Here is a 17,208-nt window from a genome sequence, read left to right as displayed (position 1 = left end):
GTAGTTGTGCCAGTCAGAGCAAAGAGCTCTGACTTACTCCAATTTATGGATAGGATAGAGAAGGTGCCAAAGAACCCTCACCTCCTGTACCAGTGGAGGATGGTTAATAGCATGGTCTCTGACAAACAAAAGAACATCAACAGCAAAGAGCATAGCTAACAGAAGGCCAATTCACTGTCCAGCTGCTGACCAAGGAACCAGGCACCACAGCCAGACCAAACTCCACCCTCTAGGGCCATGAATCCAGAAGCACCCAGGCCTTTCTTTGCAGGCTGAGTGTTCTGATGCAATCCTAAAAGACAAACTTGACATGGCACACAGCCTGTGCCCCCTGTCCACTACACACTGCAGACACTATAGGTATATCACCCCTCTGGCAGGCCTTCCAGCCCTAGGCAGGGTGCATTGTACTGTACATGAGGGCATAAATGCATGAGCAATATCCCCCTGCAGTGTCCATTCCAAACCTGGGACATAGTAAGTGAACAGAGCAGCCATTTAAATACATGTGCAAGAAACTGGTCAGTACATGTTTCACAGCTACATGATGGCTACTCTGAACCCTTGGGTTGTTTGGCATCAAACAACTCAGAATAATCAATCCAAACTGGTACCAGTATTGGATGTTTTCACAAAATGTGCCCAGGGGTCACCTTAGAGGTGCCTCCTGCAAAAACTAACTACTCAGGCATGGTTGCTGGCCAGACACAACCAGCATGCCACCACCTGACAGGATTCTGGAATCCTGGGGTGAGAGATCCTGCTCTCTGGGACCCAGAACAAAGCCCTTCCTAGGTGGAGGTGCAAATTCCCCCTCCACCAGGAAGGGCTAGACATCCTTGAAACTCAACCCCCAAACCTACTGCTGGCAGTAGATGGCCACTCACATTGCAAACCCTCACGTTTAGGGGGCGCAACGGGGGAAAACCACACAAAGGACAGGAGAAGTGGCCATCCTCAGTTTGCACCACCCTTAAGGTGCTGCAGGTGAGACGACCCCTCCATTTCATTTTCCTTCATCTTGCATGAAAGGTAAATAGCCAATTAGTGTAGGAAAGTGACGTCTGCCCACAGGCACGGGTCACTTAGTGGGTGTAGCCACCCTGAGGTAGATGACCCATTGGTCACTACTGGGTACTCCCCTAAATGCCCAATAACAACAGTATTTAGTGGGCATCTCTAGACAAAGAAATCAGATTCCAAGGACAAAAGAAGACCAGCAACAAAAAAGACCCAAGTTTTGACAATTGAAGTCCTGTTGCACCAAGTAAAAGGTACCAAACCCTGCCTGCTGCACCCAGGACTCGACAATCGCCACTGAGGGTTTGATTGGATGTTGGATGGACTCTAAAAGTCATCAGAGGACCCCCACACTTTGAAAATCGCCAACGATCTCCCTCCAGAGTGAAGGCATCACACCCCTGCAACCAAAGACCCAGTGAAGGCCACTTCACTGTGTGGCTGCAGACTAAGGACCAGACACCACAGCCAGACCAAACCCCATCATTTGGACCATGAAGACAAACCCTGCAAGTGTGCCAAGTTTTGTGAAACTGCCCCCTCCACTGGCCAAACCATGCAACAGCCCCTGGTTCTGGGCACCTAATGTTGGTCACCAGAAGACAGTCCATTCCGGACTGTAAAAGGACCAGGAGGAAGTTCCAGTCGAGGGACTTCAGAAACCAACAGGATCTCCCACCAGAGTGCCATTGCTGGCCTGCAAGCAACCCTCAAAGTGACCTACCTCCTGCTTCCGAGGACACCTTTGCTCACAGCTCCTGGCTCACCAATTCGCTCTGCACCTGGCCGCCCTGTGCCCTGCACTGAAGATACAGCGGTGCTTAGAGGTCCCCCACCACTTGCAACCTCAAAATTCCAAAAGGACCCACAAGATTTATCTTTAAGTCCCCCTGTGCAGTGCTTTTCCATTTGGTCCCCTGCAGTGGCCTGGCACCAGCTCCAATGACTTTCTGCAGCTGCTTCTGTCGAAATCGGGAACTGCCCAAACATCTCCAGCTGTCCAAGATGCCCAACAATGACCTCAACATTCCTGTGAAAGGATACATTGGTAAATACATTGCCTGATTTTACATGTATTTTTTAAGTATTTCTCCATTGACTCCTACGGTGTGTAATTACGCACAAAAAGAAAAGAAAAATCTGAAACTTAAAAAATTCATAACTTCAGTACTTACTCAATTTTGATGATCTTGGTCTTAAAAGTTTACACAAATCTGAAGTATTTTTGCTAATTGGTCTCAAGTTATTCTTTTGAGTGTGTGGTCTCATTTATTAATCCTGTGAGTACTACAAATGCTTTGCACTTCTCTAGGATTAGCCTTACTGCTCAACCAAGCCACCCTAAAAATTAGAGCATTAGGTGATATAGTTTTTACCTCTGTAAATAAACGTTTGGTTGCCTGGACCCTCTACACAGTGTGCCTGGTTTTGTACACTACCTAGATGGCCAGCCTCCTACACTTGGTTTAAGTAACAAAGTTATGACTGCCTCTCTAAGGGTGGGAGGAAGTGTGCCCAGCTGGAGGGTTTCAGCATACACCTCCAGTAGGTGAGGGATTAAAAGATTTTTGCAATTCTTAAAAAAGTCCCCTGTGAAGCCATCTAATCTCAGGGCCTTTGAACCACTTAGAGCATCAATAGCCTGAGAGATCTACTGACATGTAATAGGAGCAGCCAGGACATGTTCTTGGCCTCCATCCAACCATACTACTGCACCGTCAGTAAGGTAATCTGCCAGAGCAGCAGTAGATGTGCCAACTCGGAAAGTATACAATAGGTACAATAGTATGTAGTGAACTCAGACATTATGGCGGTATTGTCAGATATAATGGTGTCATCATCCTGATGCAGGCTAGTAACATATGAGGCCTAGTACTGGGGCGCAGAACACAGGCAAGTTTTCGACCAGGCATCTCTCCTTTGGATATCTATGGGCCCTAGAATAAATACTAAGATAGGCTACTTCACAGGTTGCTAAGTCATGAAATTCCTGTAGCACAGGTGAGCATCAAGATCCCCTTTTTCCACTGTGACATTGGTAAGCTTCCTGTGATCCAAAGTTCTGGATAACAAAATCTTGTCCTTATTCCTCCATTTTCCATCTTCTAGTTTCACAGCACTGTCTCCCACTTGTACTATATTTTCCTTTCAGAAAATCTCAACTGTCCTTTTGCAATAATTCTAGGACACTTGACTCTTACACCATCTCCTTCCCTCCATTTAAACCTCCGACTTCTCCGTAAATGATCTAGGACTTACATTTTTTGCGCACACTCCCTTTTTCTCATCACCCCCTCAACTTTATTCCATGGTACCACACATTGACCCATCCACTCTCTCACCAACTTGGATGAAGGAATATGACCACGCAACAAAACAAAAGGTGAGATGTGTATCAGCCTTATTGGTGGTACGTACCGCCCACAACAACTTTTCAATTTCAGATTTACAATTCAACCCACTTACCTTAGACAATTTCACATTATCCTTTATAACTAAGTCTTTCTACAAGGCCATCGCTCCTGGGATGACACAGGGAAGTTTTAGTATGTTTAATGCCCAAAAATACAAAAAATTCTTCAAATTACTCAGACGTGAATTGTCCCCCATTATCCATTAACATTTCATCAGGAATACCTTCTCTCACAAAAATATATTCCAACCACTTTATTATGTTGCAAGCGCTTGGTACCTTCATAAACTTTATCTCTGGCCAACGACTATAATAATCTATTAGCAGTATTCCATATTCCGGAACACCACCTGATAGGAACATTGGCCCAATTATATCAATCGCCAGCTTGCTCCAAGGCTTTTCTGGAACCTTAACAGCCTCTATCGGAGTCTGAGCAGTTACTTGAGACTTGTCACTGACAGCACAATTCATACACTCTCTAACAAAATGTTCCACAGACCTTTCAACACCTGGCCACCAGAAGCCTCTCTAATCCTTCTATTCATGGCTCACATTCCTATACGACCTTCGTGTGCTAAACACAACACTTTATTCCTCATACCAAGGGGTACTACTAAGGATCTCACATGGAACAATAAATTGTTCACTATGGATAATTCATCAAATACGTGCTTGTACTTCTTACTAAGCTCTTCACCAGGATTCCACTTGGACCACCCTAACACAACCCCTTGCATTATTTTCTTAATATCCTGATCAGCCTCACACGCATCCCTCCACTCTTGTTCCAACAAAGCTCCTTCCAATTGATGATTTACTGAGCACACTGCTATGTCAACATCTTCACACTCGTTATCTGCACTAATAGTCACTTCCTCCGCACAAGCACCGCTTAATCTAGACAAACAGTCTGCTAACACATTTTTTTTTCCTGGTATATACTCACTCTTGAAGTTATGTTCATACAGTTTATATTGCCACTTGGCAATTCTGGGGGTTGCTCTATCAGCACCTTTTGTTGTGGAAAGTTGCACTAGCGGTTTATGATCTGTCCTCACAACGAACTGAGTCCCCCACACATACTGTTTAAAATGATTAATGTCCCACCAACATGCTAACGCCTCCCGTTCTATCACAGAATATGTCGCTTCTGCACCTCTTAAACTCCTGGATGCAAATGCTATAACTTCTTCCTTGTCATTTCTCTTCTTCATCAGAACTGCACTCAACCCTTTCATACTCGCATCTGTTATGATTATGGTCTGATCCTTGGTGTCAAAGGGTTTCAATGGTATAGCCTAGGCAATTTCTTTCTTAATGCACTTGAATCCTGCTTCACAACCCTTATCCCAAATAAACCCAGATTTTTGAAAAAAAAAATCCTCATATTAAAAGTTTTCTCTGAACATCCAGGTACAAATCTTGCATAAGACTCGATCAACCCCATAAAGGACCTTAGCTGATCTTTGTCGTCGGGACACACAAAATTCTCAATGGCTTTCACTAGACTATTTTTAGGTTTGATGCCCACTTCAGATAATTCAAATCCTAAGTAGTTTATGGATGATAGACCAAATCGGTATTTACTTGGACTAAGAGTTATTCCCTTTGTCGTCAATACATCCAATGCACGACTCAATCTCTCATCATGCTCTGACATGTCTTTGCCATAAACTAAAATATCATCCTGAAAAGCTTGAATGCCAGGCATATTTTTGAACATACTTGCAACAGTTCTTTGAAAACCAGCAGAAGCCGAAGCTAAACCAAAAGGCATGCGCTTAAATTGAAATAAGCCAAATGGAGTTATAAAGGCTGTATAATGCCTCGAGCTGGAATGTAAATTGATCTGATGATACGCAGACGTCATATCTAATAGTGAAAATATTTTTCCACCTTTGATGGACGACAACATTTCGGATATATTGGGTAAGGGATACCCATGTTTGTTCGTTTAAATCTCATAAATGTACATACATCCATAACGATCCATTGGCCTCCTGGGCTCGGACCACAGGTGCAACCCAGTCTGAAGATTCAATCGGCTCAATGATGTTATCCTTGCACAGTTTGTCTAGTCCCTTTTTAAGATCATCCTTTAAGGTCAAAGGTACTTTACGTACTTTATGTACCCTTGGTTGGGCATGCTCTCTGATTTTGATTTTAAGGGCAAAACCCTTGAATAAGCCCACACCCCTCTTAAATACCTCAGGATACAGGTATTCCCACTTGGTACTTCGTACTGTAGACACTTGCATGTATTCCTGTTTCATTGCTACTTGCTCAGTATTCTGGTCCAATACTACATTTAAATTGCCTTGGTCGCACCATCCTAAAAGACAAACTCTTTGGCTACATAAACAGATCCCTGAGACACATTACACTTGAATTTTAGTTCTGCCTCAAATTCTCCTGTAACATCAATAGACTTTCCAACGTACCCTCCCGGTTGAATCTTCGAATGTCGTAAAGTGACTCCTTGACTTTTAAATAATTTATTCCATTTTGTTTCACTCACAGTGTGAAAGGAGACCCTCAGTCCACCATGACTCGTACTTCTATACCATTAATCGCTGCCATGCAATAAGGCCTTCTTGCGCTTGATGTATTTAACTCGTAGACTGGTGACTTATATTCACTGATGAAATATTTCGTCCTCACCGCTGGATGGTGAAGTATTGTTCAAATCTATGTTATTCATTTTACTCGTATCTGATTGACTCGACTTGCATATCCTCGCAAAATGTCCTTTTTTATGACATCTGGCACAAATGTTGTTGAAAACTGGACAAATTTTAGCGTTGCCAATGTGAGACATACTGCCACACCTGTAGCACTCAGTAGGTGTACTAGGACAATTCATTTGTTATTTGTTGCTTGCATTATGTTTTTGAGTATCTTTCTTAGTGATTTTCTTGTTTTTAGTTTTTATTTCGATCACATCATGTCGCTGAGATTGATTTTTGTTGTCAGTGATAGCCATTTGTTCCATGAAGGACACAGTGCTTTCAATTCTGGTGGCTACTTCAATTGCCTTCTGTAAAGTTAGATTTGGTGTGCATAACAAGGCTTCCTGTACCTTTTTATTGTTAGTTTTTTCTTCTAATTGGTTTCTTATCATTTCTTCCTCATATTCCTTGTACTCACAAGACACAGCCAAAATCCTTAATTCCCCAACATAACTGGTCGTTGATTCACCTTCCGCTTGCTACCTCTTATAGAATTTATGTCTCTCCAATATGACATTTTTGCACATTTTAAATCTGGAATCTAATGACTTAATAGCAGTTTCATACTCATCTTCAATTCCATCACCTTCCCCTTCAATTACCAAAACCAACTCCTTTGGAATTTGTTTGAGTATTTTCCGACCTTCAGTCCCTAAACAATGTCTCAAAATAGCAAATTTCCTTTTGTGAGCAACGTTTTCACCTTCTAAAGCATCCAAATATGATTCAAAAGCCCACTTCCATTGTTCCCAGTCAGAATCTGGATGAAGCAGGATTTGGAACAATGGTGTGGTTGGTAATATAGAATGTTACATAGTGCCAAATTTGACAACAATAAAATACTGTTGAAGAAAAATTACCACATGTATGTTTTTTTTTTTTTAACAATGTGTTTGCCACCTGATTAAATGTGAATTTCCATGCACTTGTTTCACTAAAAATATGAAGCTCGGAGGCTCTTACTGGGTTGAAATGTCAATCACAAAAAATTGTCATTAGAGACGTGCATAGAGACCTCAAAATTGACCAAAATGGCCTGCAATAATGGTGTGCGTGTCACCGTGACACGCTTCGTTCATTCCCAATTTAAAATGGGCACTATGCGTGACGTGCATGTGCTGATGTAAATGATGTAGGCAACGCACGCTATGAGGAGAGATAATATCCAATAATGGTGTGCGTGTCACCATGACACGCTTAGTTAATTTCCCAATAGAAAATGGCCGCCATACATGATGTAAGGGAAACGACAAAATGGCATCCAATACTGGTGTGCGTGTCACCTTGACACACTTAGTACAGTCCCCAATGGAACATAGCCGTCATACATGACGTGCAAGGAGGAGGAAGGTGCACGTTATTTGTAATTTAAAATAGGTTGCGCTTTCAACAATATAAGGCTTACGATGCAGGAACATCCAGAAATCCTCCTCCACAGCATGATGAACGAAACACCTGAGAAGATTAAATAAGGCAAGGTTCAAGGAAAACCTTTGTCAGGAATTACTGCCACTCCGCAAGAATGGGAGTCCTGTTGTTACACAGCACTCGTCGCCAATGAAAGGATCGCCACTGGTCAGTGTTACGTAGGTTTATTCAGCAATAAACAGAAATACATTGCTCTCCGTACTTCGCTCTGACCTCGGTCCCCGCTCTGACTTCCACTAACTGCCGCCCATAGAATCTTCCACCACCCACATTTTTTATTACATCACGATGCCAGGTGCACGGGAGAGTACAAGCACTACAAGATAAGACCCAACAGTACCCTCCCCACGGCATAGGCCGTCAGCAGGTCTGACCGCCAATGTCATAATGAGGCCCCTGGTTAGCAGTAAAAAAACCAGCAGCATCACTCCACAAAAATGTGGGAATCGTGCAAAAAGAGGCATTATCCTACAGAATCCCTACATGCCATATAAAGCCATTGGGTCTGCAGTCGGATATCTGCACTTCGGCAAAATCTCATCAGCAATCAGTCCTTATCTATCACTCTCAAAAGTCCCTGCATCTCTTTATAATTTCTGCTCGAATTATTCTCAATGGAGAGGTCAGAGAGAATGTGCTGAGCAGCTTCTCATATCCGGAAAACTCACAAGGCCTCTGTTGCAAAATCACACAGGATTTAGGGAATCACAGGCATTTCTATTTCCTTCCATTTCAGATTTGCACAAAGCAGGATGGCCTTGTAACTACAATTGGTGCATGAAGCACTGCAGCTTTCAGAGTGTTGTAAATGTGTAGTTCTGTTTTGTTAGGACAACTAATATTAACTTACTTTTCTGGAAATAATATCTGAAAATAATAAGGTGATCTTGCACACACTTTTAACATTACCATTTAGAAAATTAGTTTTGTAGGCCCTAAGCCTGTCATATACACACTCTAAAGAGTTAATGGTTTCATGCTGGTCGAGTATCAGGCCTGGATTGTTTGTAACTTGTATGTTTTATGGAAACAATCTTGCCACCCATTACACATCTCTTTCAAATAGAAACTGCCCTTGCTCAGTAATATGCCCACTTTACACAATAAAAGCAATAAGTGCTAATGAGGGATGGAAAGAAGTTAAGTCCCACAACTGTAGCTTCTGGACAGCCAGCAGTGGCAGCTCTGTGAGTACTTTTCATCCCTAACCCCAGGTGTGTGTGTAAGCTGTTTGAAGTTAAGTTACTATTTATTCTGCCTCTCATTGCGAGTTTAGTGGTCTGAGGACTGCCACGGTGGAGGTGGCGGTTGCACCACTGCAGGCCCGGTGGAGAAGACCATCATATAATGAGAATGGAGTTATTCCCAATGGGACACACCGAATAGACCGTCAGTACCACCAGTGCGGCTGGACCGCCGTGGCTGTCAGCAGGCATCTCCAATCTGACGGGGACCATGTTACCGCAGAGCAAATTACGAGGTTGCACACCGCCAGGATTTCTGGCATGGGCAGACTGCCACCAAAACCCTGGCGGAAACAAACACTATAAAAGGAGACACTCAGTTTCAGGAACACAGACACGCCTGGAGCCGCCCTGGAACCTGAACTTGAAGGCTTCCCACTGCTCCTGATTGCCCTACAACTCCAGAACCAGCGATGGCGATGAAGACAACAATCGTAAGTACACCCACCTAGCACACACTGGAAGGAAAGGCAATAGTACACACATCCGGGATGGCTAGTGACTGCCACACACGCAAACTGACATCCGTACCAACACACATATACACACCAACATACACACACACAAACTACACACAACACGGTCAAGATACACGTTCCATCAACACACCATACCGTACACACAGACCACCACCAATGTCTAAATCAAACATACACAACTCCTCAGACTCACAGAACAACAGCACTACTGCAAACACACAAAAGCATTGGCAAGAAATAACACTGCACACCTTAACATAAAAACACATACTGACAGCAACACGTAACAACCACATACACACAACTCATACCAAAACACTGCCACACAAATTGTCAGATGTCACACCATGTCCACACAACACACAACGCACATGACAAATCCATTACCACACACATGCACGACTACACAATGCCACACAACACCATCACAACACATCACACCGAGTATAATGCACAAGGAAACCACACAACACATGCTGAAACACAATCACACCACATTCACAAAACGAGCACAAAGCAAATCACACTAATACAACACATCCATCACGAAGGAAAGACAGGACAAGTATGACTCCATCGAGACCAACAGGAAGTTGGCCCATATATATTAGCCATGTATATATGAAAGTATTCAAGTACAAAATGGGCTAACGGGCCAGTCCAAATAGTCCAAGTGCCACCAGGCACCTATGGCACTTACGAATGCCCCAACTTGACTCCTGACTGAAAAGGGGCCAACACATGGTAGGGACATCAAGGGGGCAGGAAGGCACCTCAGGGGTGATGGGGTGGTGGCTGAGGGGGGGTTTAGGTTTGGGGGGGCAGTCCTTGGGTTTGCCCTTGGGTTTGGAGGGGCTTGGCTTTTGCCTTAGTCTGTGGCTCTTTAGGTTTGTCCTTGGGAGGGGTGAGCTGGGATTTGAGGGGTTGATTTTTGGCAGGTGGAGGGGCACGAGCAACTCTGGGGGGGCAAGGGAGGACTCGGAGGTGGAAGGGCTGGGGTCGGGGAGAGACACTGTGCGCTATGGGGAATGACAGGGTGGGAGAGTGGTAGGGAAGAGGGAAAACTCATATAGGAATCTTTTCTTAGGGACATAAGGGTGGTCATTAAAAAAGGTGGGAGTGGTTGTGAGGTGTGTCCGTGTAGGTGCGTGGGTGGATCGCATGTGTGTGCTGGGTGTCTGTTGGGTGTGTGACTGCGGACAGTAGGTGTCTTGGAAGAAGAGGGAGGGGCACAGGGATATGCCATGGTGGATGGGTGACTGTCTTGTTGGGGTGGTGCCTGCCGGTGAGGTGGATGTGCTGCATGTGGGGGTGTTGGTAGTTGTGGTGAGTGTGGATTTGGTGAATGTGGTGGATGTTTGCAGGTCTGTGAATGTGGTGACTGTGGGTATGATGGGACTAGTAGCTGGATCAGGTAGTGTTGGTGTAGTGCCAGCAGGTGTGAGTGGTGTAGTGTCTGTGAAGGAGGGGGCGGTGTGGGGGTCAGTGTAGGGAGTGGATGTTGCCTGTGTGCATGCTGGTGGTGGGTCTTGTGTTGGCTGTGTTTGTCACTGCGAACTGTATCTGTTGAGGTGGATGAATGGCAGTCTGACTGCTTGCCCTAGATGAGTGTGGGGAGAGGGGTATGGGATCGGGCAGAGGTAGCTAGAGGGGGGACGAAAGAAAAAGATACACTGGCTGCCGTCAGCGAGGAAGTCATAGCCTGAAAGGATCTCTGAATGCCAGACAGGGCACTGTGAATGCCTTCCAGGAACGCATTGCTCTGCTGTACCTGAGCTTCCAGTCCCTGGATGGCTTTCATGATGGTTGTCTGACCTACAGAGATGGACCTCAGGAGGTCATTAGCCTCCTCACTAAGGGCGGCAGGGCTGAATGGGGCAGGGGCGAAGGGGACGTCCACCTTCCTAGGTGAGCAGGCACCGGCAACTGGGTGGGGAGCAACAGGGAGGGCGGTGCTGGTAAGTGGGGAGGCGGACAAGGATGGTGCTGGCCTGGTCCAAGATGGGTCCGTCACTGCCAGGGAGCTTCCATCAGAGGAGGAATCTGTAGATGATGCAGATAATCCTGTCTCCCCCGTGGCACTCCCCATGCCCTCTAATCCACTGGTCCCCTCGGCTCCGCTTGTGTCAGCCTCCCGGGTCCCATGGGCTGCTGCTTCCCCAATCGCTGGTGTGCCTTCTCCTTCGCCTGATGATTCAGATGCACACAAAGACAGATAAGGTGGAAAAGGATCAATACCTACTTACCATTAATACAGATCGACATGTCCATCTCTCCAGTTACATTATGGCATGTCGTACCATTACAATGACACTGTATTTAAAAAAATACACATTGTGAATTGCATGATGAAAGCTCATAATCCAGCTATTGTGGAAACATTTTGACTTAGTGAATTGGCAAGGCTGAAACACTGCACGGCAACATTGTGATTGCCAGGGCGATGTCATGTATGGCATTTAAACAATAGGTTTAGACTCCAGGGACCTCCCAGGAGACTTACCACATCTACTACCATACCATAGTTAGAAAGGCTAGATCCCAGAATCATAGCTTCTACAATAGATTTTGCTGTGTTATTTGCACACTAGAGTCACATGTAGTAGAATGCCATGGTTGTTTTCCTATCCATACCCTACACTCCTAGGTCTACATATGACAGCATGGTAAGGAATCATGTCCAAAATACTGTCCCATATAGCCCATCCATGTTGAGGACCCCTGATGTCACCCCCACAACCAGTCCATGGCAGCTACTGTGCAAGATAGAGATAACCTCAGTCATAGTGGGAGGCACATACTGATGTGATAGCACTTACACCTCAGGTACATTGATGCAGATGGAAGAAGCTGGTCTGACACAATGCGTACGATGTCCACGCTCATCCATCCATAGAAATTGTCCATTGGATATACACTGACAGCACTACATTGCCATAAATGACCGATTCAGAGCCTGGCAGGGTGACTGATACTCAATGTGGATGTGTATCAATCACTGGTCACATGCACATTTGCCCAGGAGTAAGCCACCCTTACCTATCCTAACAAAGCCTATCATGTGGGAGCCAATACTTACCCCCTTGTGGCTGCTGTGCTGCCCTCTAGCGCCGATCTACCTCACGGTAGAAACCACCAAAATGCGGGCCATTTGGGAGGTCAGGGTCTCACGGGCATCCCTCTCTCTTTGGGAGGATGTCCCCAGCTGGGCCTATGCGGTCTTCCGGGGCCAGCGTCTCAGGTCCTCCCACCGCTTTCTCCAGTGGGTGTTCTGCTGGCTCTGGACCCCCAGGGTCTGCACGTACTTGGCGATGGCATGCCATATCCCCTTTTTTTGATGGGCATTGACCTGCATGGGTGACACAGACAGAATGAAAATGTCATGTAGAGGGGCAACACATCAGCAGCAGTGGACTATTCACAGCATACACATCACATGCCCACACTAATGTGTCTTCATGGCACAAATGCATGTAACGCATGACCCCTGCATGCACCCACTCCGTGTGCAGCATGGAAAATCTTTACAGCCTCACACACCCCTATCACACAGGCCAATGGAATTGAGCTCACCTGCTCCTCTGGTGGCCAATCCAGCTGTTCCTACAGGGGCTGGACCCAGTTCCCAGCTTTCCCAGATCCTCCTGTGTGAAGGCTGGGGGCCTGTCTCCTGCAGGATGTGGCATGGTGGTTCCCAGAGACAGTACACAGCAGCTCACGTAGTGGAAGTCTTGCTTGCACGAGTGTCAGAAGGCAAGTGAGATAGGCGCCAGAAAATTGAGGTTGTGGCCGCCACATACATGACCGTCAATGCCAGCGGTGATCATCATTGGCTCCAGTCCCCTATAGGCAGCAATGTGATCCAATGAGGAGTTGCACAGTGGTTGAGACTGCCTACCACCATGACAACATACGCCGGCGGAATTAGGTCACGTCCATCTGTCCAGTGCACGCAGGATGGGCAGCTGTCATTTTAGGCACATATGATGATGTGTAAAGAAATAATAAGTGTGTCATGCTAGATATATGTACTGTTAGAAATGGGGTTTTTGGTTGGCAGTCAGGTTAACTTCTGTCCAAGCAAGAACCCTCACTCTAGTCAGGGTAAGTCAAACACAATCCAAAATCAGCCTGCCCACCCTCTGGTAGCTTGGCACTAGCAGCCAGGCTTAACTTAGAAGGCAATGTGTAAAGCATTTGTGCAATAAATCATACAATACCATAATATAGCACCACAAAAATACACCACACAGTGTTTAGAAAAATATATAGGGGGTCATTACAACATTGGCGGTAAAAGCTGCTTACTGCCGTGCAGAAAACTGCCAATACACCGCCGCAGCGGCGGGAGACCGCCACAGCTATTATGACACACATCACGGATTCCGCCGAAATTCAGACACCCACACAAGTCCGCCACACCAAAGGTCAGCGATAAATATGTGGAAACAAATCCTCCACCTCCACGCCAACAGAAACACGCCCATGCTATTACGACCCACGAATCCACGCGGCGGTCTTTCAACCGCGGGATTCCATTGGCGGTACACACCGCCGCGCTCAAAATACACACACACCTCCAAAACACCGCCACATTGGACAATAACAAATACACACACCTGATACACATACACACACCACTCCCACACACCCAACACAATATAAAACACACACCCACATCACCCACAAACCCCTATGACCACAAATTAGAGACGAAGGCCAGAGAGAGACAGCACAGAATAGATAACACCATCACACAGAGGCACACTACACCATCACCCACACAACATCCATGCACAAAACACCACATACCACTACACACACCACATACCACTACACTCACCACACTCAACACATACACCACCCCACACATCACACACAACACCCCATGTCACGCCAAAGACACCCCCGCTTCTCTGAGGAGGAGCTCAGGGTCATGGTCGAGGAAATCATCAGGGTAGAGCCACAGCTATTTGGCTCACAGGTACAGTACACATCTATAGCCAGGAAGATGGAGCTATGGCAAAGAATAGTCAACAGGGTCAACGCTGTGGGACAGCACCCAAGAAATAGGGAGGACATCAGGAAGAGGTGGAACGACCTACGGGGGAAGGTGTGTTCCACGGTATCCAGGCACCACATCGCGGTACAGCGGACTGGCGGCAGACCCCCACCTCCTCCCCCACAACTAACAACATGGGAGGAGCAAGTCTTGTCCATCCTGCATCCTGAGGGCCTCGCAGGAGTCGTTGGAGGAACGGACACTGGTAAGTCAAATCTTCACTATCAAATCCCCCACCCTACCTGCATCCTATCACACACCCCCACCCTCACACCCTCCCCTATCACCCTAACTCCTCACTAATCTACCCATAACACCAACCACCCATCCCAACCCCAAGACCTGCATGACACAACTAAGCATGGACACCCAGCAATAAAGCATGCCCACTGCACAGACCCACAACACCCCCTAAACATCACCACACAAGCCCACACACAGGAATGCCTGCACTGGGGTTCACGCACACCCAACCATTGCACACCATTACACACACACATGCAATAATCATGTACTTATACCCCCGCAGGAACCCGAAGGTACGTCACCACACCAGAGGGTCCAGACAACACCACTCCACCCCCAGAAGAGGCCCACATTGACGACAGCAGCTCTGCCCTACTGGATCTTGATGACCAGCCCGGACCATCGCGGGCCTCAGGACAGTCAGTTCCCCTTGCCCAGCCACAGCCCAACACCGAGCTTACACCCTCTGGTAACACCAGCACAGCACCCACCCAGCGGGCCCATACCTCCCTACCCAGGACAGGTCAATCAGCGGTGTGTCCACCACTACAGGGCACCCACGCTAACCCACCACCCCAACAACAACAGGGACCTGGGGGCAGTGGGAGTGGGCACACGGTCCAGGGGACAGAGGCACAGGAACACCGGGCAACTGGGAGGGCTGCTGTGCGACAGAGGGAGGACAGGCCAAGGGAACCTACTCTCAACGAGGCCCTATCCTCCATTATGGGAGCATACAACCACTCCCAGGAGACAATGGCAATGGTCCTGGACAAGTTGCAGGAGACCCTGCGTCTGCAGGAGGAGCAGTATTTGGGGTTCAGGGAGGAGCTCAGGACCATCGGCTCCACCCTGGGCACCATCGTAGGGGTGCTGACGGACATTCAAAAGAGCTTGAGGGACACCGTGGCACTCATAGGGGCCCCTGACACTAGCATGGACGATGAAATGCCCACCACCTCCGCCGGCGCTAGTGGACAGGACGCCCCGCCACAGGACCAACACACCAGCACCCCACCCCCTGCAGACGGACAACCACCACGAAAGCGGGCCCTGAGATCCAGGAACAGGACAGAGCAAGATGGCAAGACCCCCGCCAGGAAATAAGACCACCCTAATTGTCCCCCCACTGTCCCACTTTGTTACCCTGTCCAGCTTGGAACTGCCCCAGCTCCACTTCCAATGGCCAGATGTGCAATGTACCTGACCATGACCTATCCCCATTTCACAACCCCCCACATTTTTATGCACTTCAATAAACACCCTTGAAACCTCAATAATATTGGAGTCAGTCAATGATTGTGAACTTTGTATTGTCAATTACAGTGTTAAAAAAGGTTACCCATTGGAAGGTCAACATACCAATGTCACACATCACAAGCCTTTCAAGGGTGCAAGCTGTTGACACGTAGGTTACCACATTACTGAAACTGAAATGGAAGGGGACAACTCAGTTACCAAATAGGGAGTGTAATGTAGGTACAGGATAGAGGTAGACGTGTGAAATGTAATATTATGTGAAACATGAAATTGTACTCACCTGTGTCTCATTGAAAATATTGCTGTATGACTGACTCCCTGTTGTCGTTTTTATCTTCCTCAGCTTCATCCTCATCACTGTCCACGGGCTCCACAGGCTCAACCGCTGCAACAACACCGTCATCTGGATCATCCTCCTGCAGAAAGGGCACCTGGCGTCGCAATGCCAAGGTATGGAGCAGGCGATGATGATGTCGCACACCTTCTTCGGTGAGTAGAATAGGGACCCACCTGTCATATGGAGGCACCTGAACCTGGCCTTCAGGAGGCCGAAGGTCCGCTCGATCACCCTCCTAGTCCACCCATGGGCCTCATTGTACCGTTCCTCTGCCCTGGTCCTGGGATTCCTCACTGGGGTCAGTAGCCAGGACAGGTTGTGGTAACCAGAGTCCCCCAATAGCCATACACGGTGCCTCTGGAGTTCACCCATCATATCAGGGATGCTGCTATTCCGCAGGATGTAGGCGTCATGCAATGAGCCAGGGAACATTGCATTTACCTGCGGGATGTACTGGTCTGCCAAACAGACCATCTGGACATTCATGGAATGATAACTCTTCCTGTTCATGTACACCTGTTCATTCCTGTGGGGGGGGGGGGACCAGAGCTACATGGGTCCCATCAATGACACCTATGACGTTGGGGATATGTCCAAGGGCATAGAAGTCACCTTTCACTGTTGGAAAATCCGCCACCTCAGGGAAAATTATGTGTCTCCTTACGTGTTTCAGCAGGGCAGACAACACTCTGGACAAAACATTGGAAAACATGGGCTGGCACATCCCTGATGCCATGGCCATTGTTGTCTGAAAAGACCCACTTGCAAGGAAATGGAGCACTAACAGCACCTGCACGTCAGGGGGGATTCCAGTCGGATGGCGGATTGGTGACATCAGGTCTGGCTCCAACTGGCTACATAGTTCCTGGATTGTGGCACGGTCAAACCGGTAGGTCACAATGACATGTTGCTCTTCCATTGTCAACAGGTCCACCAGCGGTCGGTACACCGGCGGATTCCGCCATCTTCCAATATGTCCCAACTGAC

The sequence above is a fragment of the Pleurodeles waltl genome, chromosome 3_1 (assembly GCF_031143425.1).
Source record: "Pleurodeles waltl isolate 20211129_DDA chromosome 3_1, aPleWal1.hap1.20221129, whole genome shotgun sequence".
Lineage (NCBI taxonomy): Eukaryota > Metazoa > Chordata > Amphibia > Caudata > Salamandridae > Pleurodeles > Pleurodeles waltl.
Note: the sequence above shows the minus strand (reverse complement) of the source record.